Source organism: Cebus imitator, unplaced genomic scaffold, assembly GCF_001604975.1.
Source record: "Cebus imitator isolate Cc_AM_T3 unplaced genomic scaffold, Cebus_imitator-1.0 Scaffold60, whole genome shotgun sequence".
Classification (NCBI taxonomy): domain Eukaryota; kingdom Metazoa; phylum Chordata; class Mammalia; order Primates; family Cebidae; genus Cebus; species Cebus imitator.
This window is the reverse complement of record NW_016107375.1, coordinates 11,565,580-11,577,121: the sequence shown is the minus strand read 5'-3', so window position 1 is coordinate 11,577,121 and position 11,542 is coordinate 11,565,580. Positions and strand designations below refer to the sequence as shown.

Sequence of the window (11,542 nt, the reverse complement as noted above, 5' to 3'; positions counted from 1 at the left end):
TCCATGGAGTGTGCAATAGCATTAGGCCTAAAAAATAATGTACATGCCTTAATTAAAATACTTTATTGCTAAAAATTGCTACCAATTATCTGAGCCTTCAGTGAGTCTCAATCGCTTTGCTACTGGAGTATCTTGATTTGATGTTGGTGGCTGCTGACTAATCAGGGGCGGTAGTTACTGAAGGTTAAGGTGGCTGTGGTAATTTCTTAAAATAAGATAACAATGAAGTTTTCCACATCAATTGACTTTTCCACTCATGAAAGATTTCTCTGTAGCATGTGAGGCTGTTTATAGCACTTCACCCACTTCTTTCAAAATTGAAGTCATTCCTCTCAAGCCTTGCCAACTGCTTTATCAACTATGCTTAAGTAACCTTTTAAATCCTTTGTTGTCTTTTCAATAATGTTCATAGCCATCTTCACAGGAGTAGATTCCATCTCAAGAAACCACTTTCTTTGCTCATTCATAAGAAGCAACTCATCTGTTCAAGTTTTATCATGAGATTATAGCAATTCAGTTGTATCTTTAGGCATCCCTTCTAGTTCTGGTTTCTACTTCCATCGCATCAGCAGTTATTTCCTCCTCTTAAGTCTTGAACTCCTCAAAGTCACCTGTGAGAGTTGAAATCAGCTTCTTTCAAACTCCTGTTAATGTTGATATTTTCACCTCATCCCATGATTCATGAATGTTCTTAATGGCATCTGGAATTGTGAATCCTTTCCAGAAGGTGTTCAATTTACTTTGCCTAGATCCATCAGAGGAATAACTAGCCATGGCACCTATCACATTATAAAATGTATTTCTTAAATAATAAGATTTGAAAGTTGAAATGACTTCTTGATCCATGGTGGGCAGAATGGGGGTTGTGTTAGCAGGTGTGAAAACAGCATTAATCTTCTTGTACCTCTCCATCAGAGCTCTTAGGTGTCTGGGTACATAATGAACAAGCAGCAATATTTTTAAAGAAATCTCTTTTTTTTTTCTGAGCAGTAGATATAAATAGTGGGCTTTAAATATCTAGTAAATCATTATCTAAACAGGTGTGCTGTTATCCAGGCTTTGTTGTTCCAATTATAGAGCACAAAAAGAGTAGATTTAGCTTCATTCTTAAAGGGCCTAGGATTTGGGAAATGAAAAATGAACTTTGGCTTTAACCTAAAGTCATTAGCTGCACTATTCCCTAACAGGAGAGTCAGCTTGGCGTTGAAGTTTTGAAACCAGACATTGACTTGTCCGCCCAAGCTATGAGAGCCTTAGATGGCATTTTCTTCCAATAGAAGTTGGTTTTGTCAACATTGAAAATCTGTTGTTTAGTGTGATCACCTTCGTCAATTATCTTCGCTAGATCTTCTTGATAATTTGCTGCAGTTTCTAGAATCAATCTCAGCTTCAGGTGTTTTCTTTTTTCGGATGCCTCATCTCTCTCAGTGTTCATAGAACTGAGGAGAGTTAGGACCTGTGTTGCCCTGAATTAGACATTGGCTTAATTAGACCAGCTGTTGTGGCCAGTTTGATCTTCTATCCAGACCACTAAAACTTTTTCCACATCAGCAATGAGGCTATTTTGCCTTCTGATCATTTGCATGCTCACTGGAGTAGCACTTTCAATTTCCTTCAAGAGCTTGTCCTTTGCATTTGCAACTTGGCTAACAGTTTGGTGCAAGAATCTGAACTTCTGGCCTATCTCAGCTTCTAGCAGACATTTCTCACTAAGTTTAGCCATTTCAAGCTTTTTATTTGTTTATATTTAATTATTTCAGAGACAGAACCTCACTCTGTTAACCAGTCCAGAGTGCAATGGTATAACCATTGCTCACTGTAGCCTTGAACTCTTGTGCTCAAGCTGCACTTCCCTCTCAGCCTTATAAGTAGCTGTGACTACAGGTGATTTTTTTTTTTAGTTTTGCAAAGATGAGGGCCTCCCTCTATTACCCAGGCCAAACTTGAATGCCTGGCCTCAAGCCTTCTTCTCACCTTGGCCTCCCAATGTGTAGCTTTTGATTTAAAATGAAAAATGTATGCCCTTTTCTGCTTAAACTCCTAGAGGCAATTGTAGGGATCTTAATTGGCCTAATTTCAATACTGTTGTGTCTCAGAAAATAGGGAGTTCTGAAGAGAGGGAGAGAGGCAAGGAAACAACAGGTCAGTGAAGTAGTCAGAGCACACACAGTATTTGTCGAGTCAATTAAGTTTGCTGTCTTATAACGGTTTTTATATATATATATATAAAACTCGTGTCAGTTGTTGTCCGATACTATGTGAAAGATGGATGTGAATAGTTTATAGTTTTGGTGATGAGACAGATTATAATGGGAAAGACAAGGAATAAACAGCCTCAGAGAGTTAAGTAGATAAAAGATGATGATATGGTTTGGCTGCGACTCCACCCAAATCTCAACTTGAATTGTACTCCCATAATTCCCATGTGTTGTGGGAGGGACATGGTGGAAGATAAATTGAGTCATGGGGGCAGTTTCTCCCAATACTGTTCTCATGGTAGTGAATAAGTCTCATAAGATCTGACGGTTTATCAAGGATTTCTGCTTTTTCATCCTTCTCATTTTTCTCTTGCCACCGCCATGTGAGAAGTGCCTTTTGCCTCCCGTCATGATTCTGAGGCCTTCACAGCCATGTAGAACTGCAAGTTCAATTAAACCTCTTTTTCATCTTAGTCTTGGGTATGTCTTGATCAGCAGTGTGAAAATGGACTAATACAAACCATACAGATAGACACAGGGATACAGATATGGATGTGAATACATATGTATGTGTGTGTGCATATATATAGTATAGGGCTTTGATGAGGTAGTCTAGGATAGCTTGATGGTCCCTGGGGCATTTGAATAGGTTCTTGTTAGAATAATGGAAACACTGACTAAATGTAGCCATTTATTTTTTAAACTATCTTGTGGGTGGATCTGTAAATCACATACAATGGAAGTAAAAGGATGACTCAGTGTGAAGGTGCCAAGTGGGATGCAGATCTATGTGCTGCGTGGAACAGGAGCTGCCTAAGCGGCACCAGGCTCAGCCATGTGCTAGAATCATGGCCTGAGCAGGCTCTCTGAGCTTTATTGTCAACTTTATATGATAAAGATAACAGCAGCTTCCTTGAAGACTGCTTTAAGAATTGCAGATTCATCATGTAAGTATCTCATACCTAATTAGAGCTTACCAAGTAGTTACAATTATTATTGCTGGAAACAACTGTCTCCAGGCTTCAGTCATTTTTGAGGGTGTGTGCTGATGTCTGTATCTGTGTGTGTGTAGAAGAGCATTTCATTCTTACTCTCTTGTATAGTGAAGTTTATGTTACCCTCATTTCTGTTGCTTCATTCCTCTTACCTGTGCTTTTCAGCTTTTGATCATCATTAGGCTTCTCCGGCCACTTTATCAAACGTCACTTCTACAGGTTGGGGCCATCTGGGGAACTTCATGAACTTTCATTTGGGCTGTGGACTTTCAAAACAGCTGCTCTCATGTTTTCTGTTCTGATAAGAGAAAAACAAATGTTTTAAGAGCATAAGAAATGCTGACATCTTGCAGTGTTTCTGTGGATTCACTGGCAAAAATGTGAGTAAAAGAGATTATGCTCATGCTGGTATACTTATTAGGAGGAGAATATGTAGAAACCAAGAGGTACTTGTTGTAATGTATACATTTGTGACAAGAGTTAAATTTGAGTTTTTTTTGTCTTCTCTTTCAAATAGGCACAACTAGAATGAGCTAGGGAAGACCTTTTGTCTCAAATGCACAGGTTATAACTTTCAAGGGAGGAACTCAGATGCAGGTGTACTCAGCTCTGGCCTAATGTAGTCTGCATATCTGGCATTTAGCATGTCCCTGAGCTACATTTCCAAAACCTATTCCACTATATACTCACCTGTAATTTATTCCCTGTCTTAAAGAAACCAGAAACCACTGCTAAGTATCAGTTGACTGATGCTGGCTTGGCATCTGATCTGTTCACCGTACTCTGCTGGGGCACTGGGCACCAGACCCAGAAGTATGAATATTTAAACTGATTTCAAGGCGTTTATAACCAAGTTATGTAAAAGGACATACACCCTGGAATATTATTAGGTGTAAAATCACGTTAGCTAACATCATTGGATATTTAATGTTTACTGTGTGCCAAGTTCTACTTTATGGGATATTCTCACCACAACTCTTGGTAATTCATATTATCATCCTCATTTTACAGATGAAGAAATTGAGAAACAAGCAGTTTCTGAAAAGTGTCCTAGGTCACATAGCTGGTGAATAGGCTTGCTAGGGTGTAAGGGCGAGAGATTTGATTGAAGAGTGTATGCTCTAGCCACTTTACACGAGGAAGAGACAGTGCCTGCTTTAGGAGCCAGGAGTAGTAGATCCCAGTGAACTCGGTCCTCCATAAATGGCTTTGAGAAGAAAATATGTATACTGGACTTTTAGGGATAAATAAGATATGTTAAGATTTGAACGGTAAGCAGGAGATAAGACCATCAATCAATTTGGGGATAAAAATGAGAAAAATATCTGGATTCATTGTTTTGAAATCTAATCATCCATCCTGTTATCTCCATTTCATATCTCCATCTCACGCTGATTCTGACTCTAAGTCTAGTCACAGCAGCAAAGTCTGACTCATGAGAATGATCTATACTGCTATATGCTAAGAATGTGAGGTGGGTAGAAGAGTGTGTACCCTGTCTCTCATCATCTTGAATGAAGAAACTGATTACAGAGGAATTTAAATTTGAAAAACTGGAGACACTATAACTTTCACTTCTACCTTATATAAATTCAATAATGTATGACGTGTTTAATAAAACTTTTAATTGCATATCTTCCAAATACAAAATGAGAAAATGTTCTTATACAAAAATTATATTTTCATGTATTTTGTCAACTCTAAAATGTGGGAGAGGGGCAGTGATTCTATTTAGAGTGGATTTTCTATGCTAAAAGTCATTCTTACCTACTTCAACGTCTTCAAAATTAAGAGTGTGGTCATGTTGCCAAGTAAAAATCATAGAGCCTTCCCCATGCCCAAGATATCTGGTATAAAGAAATCTGGATAAAATAGTAATACAAAGTTTTAAACCAGGAAGAAACCACAGAAATAATGTTACTTGTGTTAATCAGGAAAAAGACTTCCCTAAATCATATCTCTGGTTGGTGGCAGGGGCATAAATGGAACAATTTTTTTCTATAAATATATATTTGCTATATAGAGAGCTCATATGACATCTAATCCTGCATTCCTAGGACAATGATGCTGATGTCTATTTTAAGCTGATGTTGTTTATTGACAAGGTATAGTTTTCAGGTATCCTCTAAACTCCTATAAAGACTTTGCCCTTGTATTTTCATATCATGCAGCATCTAGCCGAGTCTCTGGAGTCCAGTGCATTTGTAAAAGTGATTAATGGTGGTGGGGAATACAGGGTTTAGCCAAGTTACATGCCTTTGTAGAAGATGTGAAAATCGGCAGATTCTTAATTTTGAGGCATGCAATGGCTACTTTACACCTGGAGGTTAGTGTGTGGAAGAGAGTGAATGCGACCATAAACAAAAGACAATGAGTTTGAGACTTTAACCTTGACATCAAAATTAAACCTGTAGAAAATAAACATTCCTATTCAATGAAACTCAAAATAAAAGTAATTAAATAAATAAACACAAAGTTTGCATGAATACCCTTGCTAAAAGAAGCTACTGAATTTCCCACACCTCTTACAGAGATTAATCCCTTCCTGCAAGCCAAAACTGAATTATAAACCATTCTAATTAGTCAGGAAATAGGACTGCAATTCCTTTTTGAGAAAAAAGAAAAAAGTCTAGGAAGAAACACCACTACTGCATGAGAATTCCAGAATGAGGCGGGAGAAATTTAGGTGTTAACGCAAATCAGAGATCTCATGCCATGAAGCTTACTCCCTTGCATCAGTTGACTGCTGCCTATATATTTTTATGAGGCCTCTTCAGTTTATTCTGCTGCTTTAAGCTCATGATAGTGCCAGTTTCATTGTAGCAAGCCTTTAAACTTAAAATAAGTGTTATGTAAAATATCATTTTGATTTTACATAAAATGAATCTTCAGAACTTTCAAGTGCTCTGGGGCTAAAATAAGATAATCTTCTAAGAAAAATATCTTAATATTCCAGATATAATGAATTTGTTTTACAGTATCTTTCTGATTTTCCCCCTCTCTGGACTATTTTCACTTGGGTTCCTTTCATATTCCAGTTAGCAAAGGAATTGACCAGAACTAAGAACAGCCCTAGAGCAATAGCTAAAATTCTGCTGTGCTTGTCAGATACTGTCTGACCACTGATTACTGCCCGAGGGGAGTTTGTTTTCTTTATAAACTTTTCAGTGGGTTTTTATCGCCAGAAAAACAGCTTTTATTCCTCTCAGGAGAAACTTCAGGGTTGTGTTGAGGAAAGTATAAGTTTTTGATATTTTATTATTATTTTAAATCATGGGTTTGTGTGCTATATTAAAGGGTAAAAGATAAGCCATCTTCCATAATCTGGAAGTACACACTCCATATTTCATTACATTGAGATAAGCAGAACATCATAATAATGGATGATACAAATGTGATTGACCTGGAAACTCACCTCAGGCAAAGGTCTACATGAGTCATGATGGATAAATGCAACAGGAATCTGTGGTTTCCCTTAGCTTTCACCTATGGAACACATGCCAATTCATCAATTCTTGGGTTTAAGTAGGGTGTACCGGTGTACCAGTCAGAGTCTCAGAAGAAAAGAGAATTCATCCCAGGTTTAGGTGAAACTAACGAAGAAATTTTTATAAAAGTGTGGATAGGTTTAGGAGGAAAAAAAGAGAGTGAGACATTCAGATACTAGCAACAGTGAGAAGTCTGTGCTATCCTTAGGGCCAGAGGATTTCAGGGAGGCAGTAGTCCCAGTAGAGCCCACTGGGAACTGGAAGTATGGAAGAATGGGCTGACTGTAGGAACACAAGGCAGGACAGACAAATATAGAGAAGTGTAAGGTGTGTGGGAGTGCCAGCAAAGAAAAATCAGCACCCGAGTAATTGATCTATAGATTTGCAGTAGTCCTGGATAGATTTTATTTTGTCTATTTTATGCTTAAAAAAAAAAATAGAAACCTTTTAAAAAAATATGCCATCTGGCTTTGATGCTTCCTTATTTTTTTTATTTTTTATTTTTTTATTGAGACTGAGTCTCACTCTGTTGCCCAGGCTGGAGTGCAGTGGCACGATCTCAGCTTACTGCAACCTCTGCCTCCTGGATTCAAGTGATTCTCCTGCCTCAACCTCCTGAGTAGCTGGGATTACAGATGCATGCCATTACATCTGGCTAATTTTTGTATTTTTTTATTAGAGTTGGGCTTTCACCATGTTGGCCAGGCTGGTCTCAAACTCCTTATCTCAGGTGATCCAACTGCCTCTACCACCAAAATGCTGGGATTACAGGTATGTGCCACCGCTCTCGGCCTAATGCTTCATTTTTAAGGAGGCATTTAGCCCTGGTTTTAGCTATGGCAAGGTCAGCATCAGAAGGAAGTAATTCTTTAAATGTTATACCCTAAATTCCTCATTGGTCTCACTCTAATTCCTTCTCTGTGGCATAGCCAGTGGCTAACAGATCTGGTAAAGAAATGCGAGGTGAGAACTGCAGGATCCCAGTCACATAGCAGTTGGGAAGTGGAACTGTATGCATGAATGTGAATATAGAGATTTGAGGAGGAGAAAAATAGGTAGTCAAACTCTCCCAGTGTCCCTGATACTTACTTTGTAGTCACATTGAACTTCCTATTTCCTTCTTTCTAATCCAAGACATTTCATGGAACTAGGCCTCTGCTTTTTCTGCTCAACTCACCTAGCGCATTCCCCATCCCAGTCCGCATCCTGAGATTACTGCTTTTGCTTTAGAGGCCCACCTCAAATTCTGTGCCCACACCTGTGGTTTCTCCCCTAAGGAGAATTACTTTCTTATCCAGAATATAAATTCCTTTAAGACTAAGAAGACTCAGTTGATGAGAACCCATTAGTGTGTGTATGAAGTAAAGTAACAAATACTCTGTGGCCTAGAATGCTGGTCATTATTTTACTAGTAACCAATATTCACACACCTCCTTCTAAAGTCATGGTAGGATTGCACTTCTCTGCTCTTTAGAAGTTAGGGATGGATATATTATTGCTCTGTTCAGTGAAATGGGATAGTAAATAATGTCTGCCATGTGGACGTAGAAGCCTTTAAGAACCAGTGCGCCATCCCCACCTTCCCTTCCAGATTCCAACATATACCAGATGTCAGAACTCCATTAGTGTGCCTTCTCTAATGAGTAGGGTGTAGGACAAAGGCTCTCATTGATTCAGGATGTACAAGTTGTGTAGATGAGAGGAAAATTGTTTTGTTTGAAACCTCTGCAATTTTGGATTATTTATTATTGCAACCTAGACAATTATGATTAATCCAGAAGTTTAAAGAAATATTACTAGCTAGTTTAATGAAATACTTTAAATCCCATTGGTTAAAAATAAAAATAAGATCATATCAAACAAGGTTACCAAAAATAGTGAACAAAAGCAGCCTACAAGACATATTGTAGGGGCTTCTTTCTAAGGAGATTGGTAGAAACAAATATATCACTATAAACATAGATATGGTTGCACTTCAGGGTGTGTGAATAGAAAGAGATAGGTAGGGGCCACGAGGGAATTTACTTGCTTGCAGTAGAAGTTTGAGATAGAAAACTGCTCTGGAAGTATACACGCATTAGTAAGGCTGGCCTAGATTATCACGTGAGCAGAGTTCATAAAATCCCAGTATCAAAGGATTGAGGAAGATCTTGAAAGGTCACTTGGTTCATTCACCTCCTTTCAAGGAGGATCACACCAAAAACACTGCAAACAAACAAACAAACAAACAAAAAAAAAACGCAAAAAAAAGTACCTATTCTATTTTTAAGGCCATTTGTAGAAAGAGATTTTCCCTGGTCAGAACTGTTTCTCAGCTAGTATCAAACTTTCTATTTTGAGTGAAACACCTCACTTACATTCAGAAGACTAAATGCACCACTCAACATCTGTATTCATTTCCTTGGGCTGCTGTAGCAAATAATTACAAACTGTGTGTCTTTAGACAACAGAAATTTGTTCTCTCACATTTCTAGAGGCTAGAAGTTTAAAATCAAGATTTCAGTAGGGCCATGTTCCTTTAGAAGGCTCTAAGAAGCATCATCCTCTCTCATCTTTCTAGCTTCTGATGGCTTGTGGCAATCCTTGACTTCCTTGGCTTGTAGATATGTCTCTCCAAGCTCTGACTCCATTGTCACATGGTCCTTCTCTGTGTGTCTTTCAGTGTGTACTCTTTGTATAAGGTCATCAGCCTTTGGATTTTGGGCCAAATCTAATCCAGTTTGAACTTATCCTAACTTAACTAGTTACAACCGCGGAGACCCAGTTTCCAAATAAGGTCACATTCTCATGTCTGTTTGATGTAACATTTTGGACAATAGTATGAAACCTACTACAGAATCCTTTGTGACTTGTCCTGAAGGAGAAAACGCCAATTTTTTTTAAACTGTACCCTAAATGTTTTTTCTTGCAGTCAATTCAAAATTTGTAGTGCATTTAATTGGGAATGACTTTCATTTTACTATTGTTTTGATGGATCAAATTTATGCAAAATTATTTTAAAATGTCATCATAAACATGATCATTGTGCTGGTTTTTGGTGAGAAGAGAGAAACCAGCCTAAGATCTAGCACTGAACTTGAGAAAACAAGAAGTTGTTGACTCTAGTTGATTAAATGAACTGAGACGAACACAGTTGATGCATACAACATGTGAAGCTGTATTTTGACACAGTGCACACTGTGGGGCTTCTTTAGCCTTAAATACGGCAAAAGATGTGGAGACAGGCAATGCACTATGCATGCAAATTATCAGAAAAGATTTTAGGGAGGAAAAAGAAGACATGAAGAGTAGGTAAAATTTTATGAAATAATATAAGTTGTATCTAGTTAAGAGAACTACAAAATAAGTCAGTAAAACTGGGTAAGAAGCAGCTGTCTATAGAATTGACTGGCCACAGATATATAGCCATAGAAGAACATTTTAAAATAGAATAGGTGGACTTTGGTTTATAAAAGTGAGCCAGGACCTGCATGTAAGACATTCGACGTCCAGTTAAATTCAAGCACCATTCTAATGATGCTGGAGAGGCCCTGCAAGTCTCTGAGCCCCAGAGAGACATGATATAGACGATATTGGGAGAAAGTAACCTTGGTGACAGAGTGAAGGTTGTGTTTTAGGGATGGGAGTTTAAAGATTGTTGAATGGTCCAGACAAGTTTTGAGGACTGGTTTCTTAATGAATAATGGTAAATAATAACATGGCAGCAATCAAATGAGAATTCTTGCTTAGGAGAAGGCTGCTCCATAGAGGATATTCCACTGTGGAATTATGTTGCTTTTCTAGCCATGAACTGTAGAGAAGCACACTACCTTCCCCATGAGCCCCTTCATTCCTCAGGACACGAGAAAACCACCATCACTCTCAATGTGTGAAATCCACTGTTTTGGCTCCTCTCCACTTATCCTGTTTCATTTAAAAGAATTAAAAAAATAAATAAATAAAAAGAACATTCTCAGGCTTCACTGTTGGAAAAAATCTCCTTGTTCAGCAAAAGATAATGCAAGGTTGCCCTGTTAACTCAGCCTTGCAGAAAACATTCCTGTCAGTTGGCATGAGCTTTGTTCCTTTCACCTCAGGCAGGTGGTAAAGGCATTTTGCAAAAGAGGATTCCAAATTAGGTTAAGCACCAAAACAGGGAAATGGCCTGGCTCACCCTGGTGGGGAGAGATTGAACTGCTGAAGTACATCCAAGTTCACTTCTTTCAAGCCATGTTTCAGTGCAGTTTTTGGGAGAATAAAAATGGAAAAATTGGTTGACTGTGACGGTTTTCCAACTTTCTTTTAACAAGTCCTATCCTAATCTTCTGGGATTGGAACACACTACTAAACGACAATTTCACTTGGTGGTTTCATTCCAACCAGGCAATCCTTTCTTTGAGCCTGTCTTAATACCACTTTCTTCTGAAGGTGTTGGATGTCCTTTATCCCAGGGGCATGTACACATAAACAATTCTTCTTGGAGGCTGAATCTTCCATAAGATACACAAAGATGGTGCCATTTGCACAAAATATCAGATCTCAGGGCAGGTCATGGGAGAGTTATAATAGAAAGAAAGTTTCTATTATCAAACTTCGCATTAGCCAATTATATAGAATCCTACCCAAACGGATTTTTAATGCAAGGAGGCTCTGCCCTTAAGTTCATAGACCAGTCCTCTAATAGATTGTTGCCACATTTAGGGAAGGAAATCATTTATCTTATGGTTTTCTTGTGGCTGAGGTGCATTCACAGGACTCAGGGCCTGAGCGATAACCCTTTGTCCAAGGAATATTTATAAGAGTAGTGTGTCTTCCTTTGATTAAAATGTCTCTCATGTTTCCCAAATCGACACAGATCCTGTTGACTCAGTGTGATATTCTG

General features: G+C 38.3%; 1 long non-coding RNA gene across 1 annotated transcript in view; it reads left to right on the top strand.

Annotated features, from left to right (window-relative positions):
* The first annotated feature begins 3,014 nt into the window (after positions 1–3,014).
* The window catches only part of LOC119471398, a 122,057-nt gene continuing 113,529 nt past the window's right edge, over positions 3,015–11,542 (top strand). The window contains exon 1 of the long non-coding RNA XR_005200446.1: positions 3,015–3,145. This is a non-coding gene — a long non-coding RNA (uncharacterized LOC119471398). The remainder of the gene's footprint in view (positions 3,146–11,542) is intronic.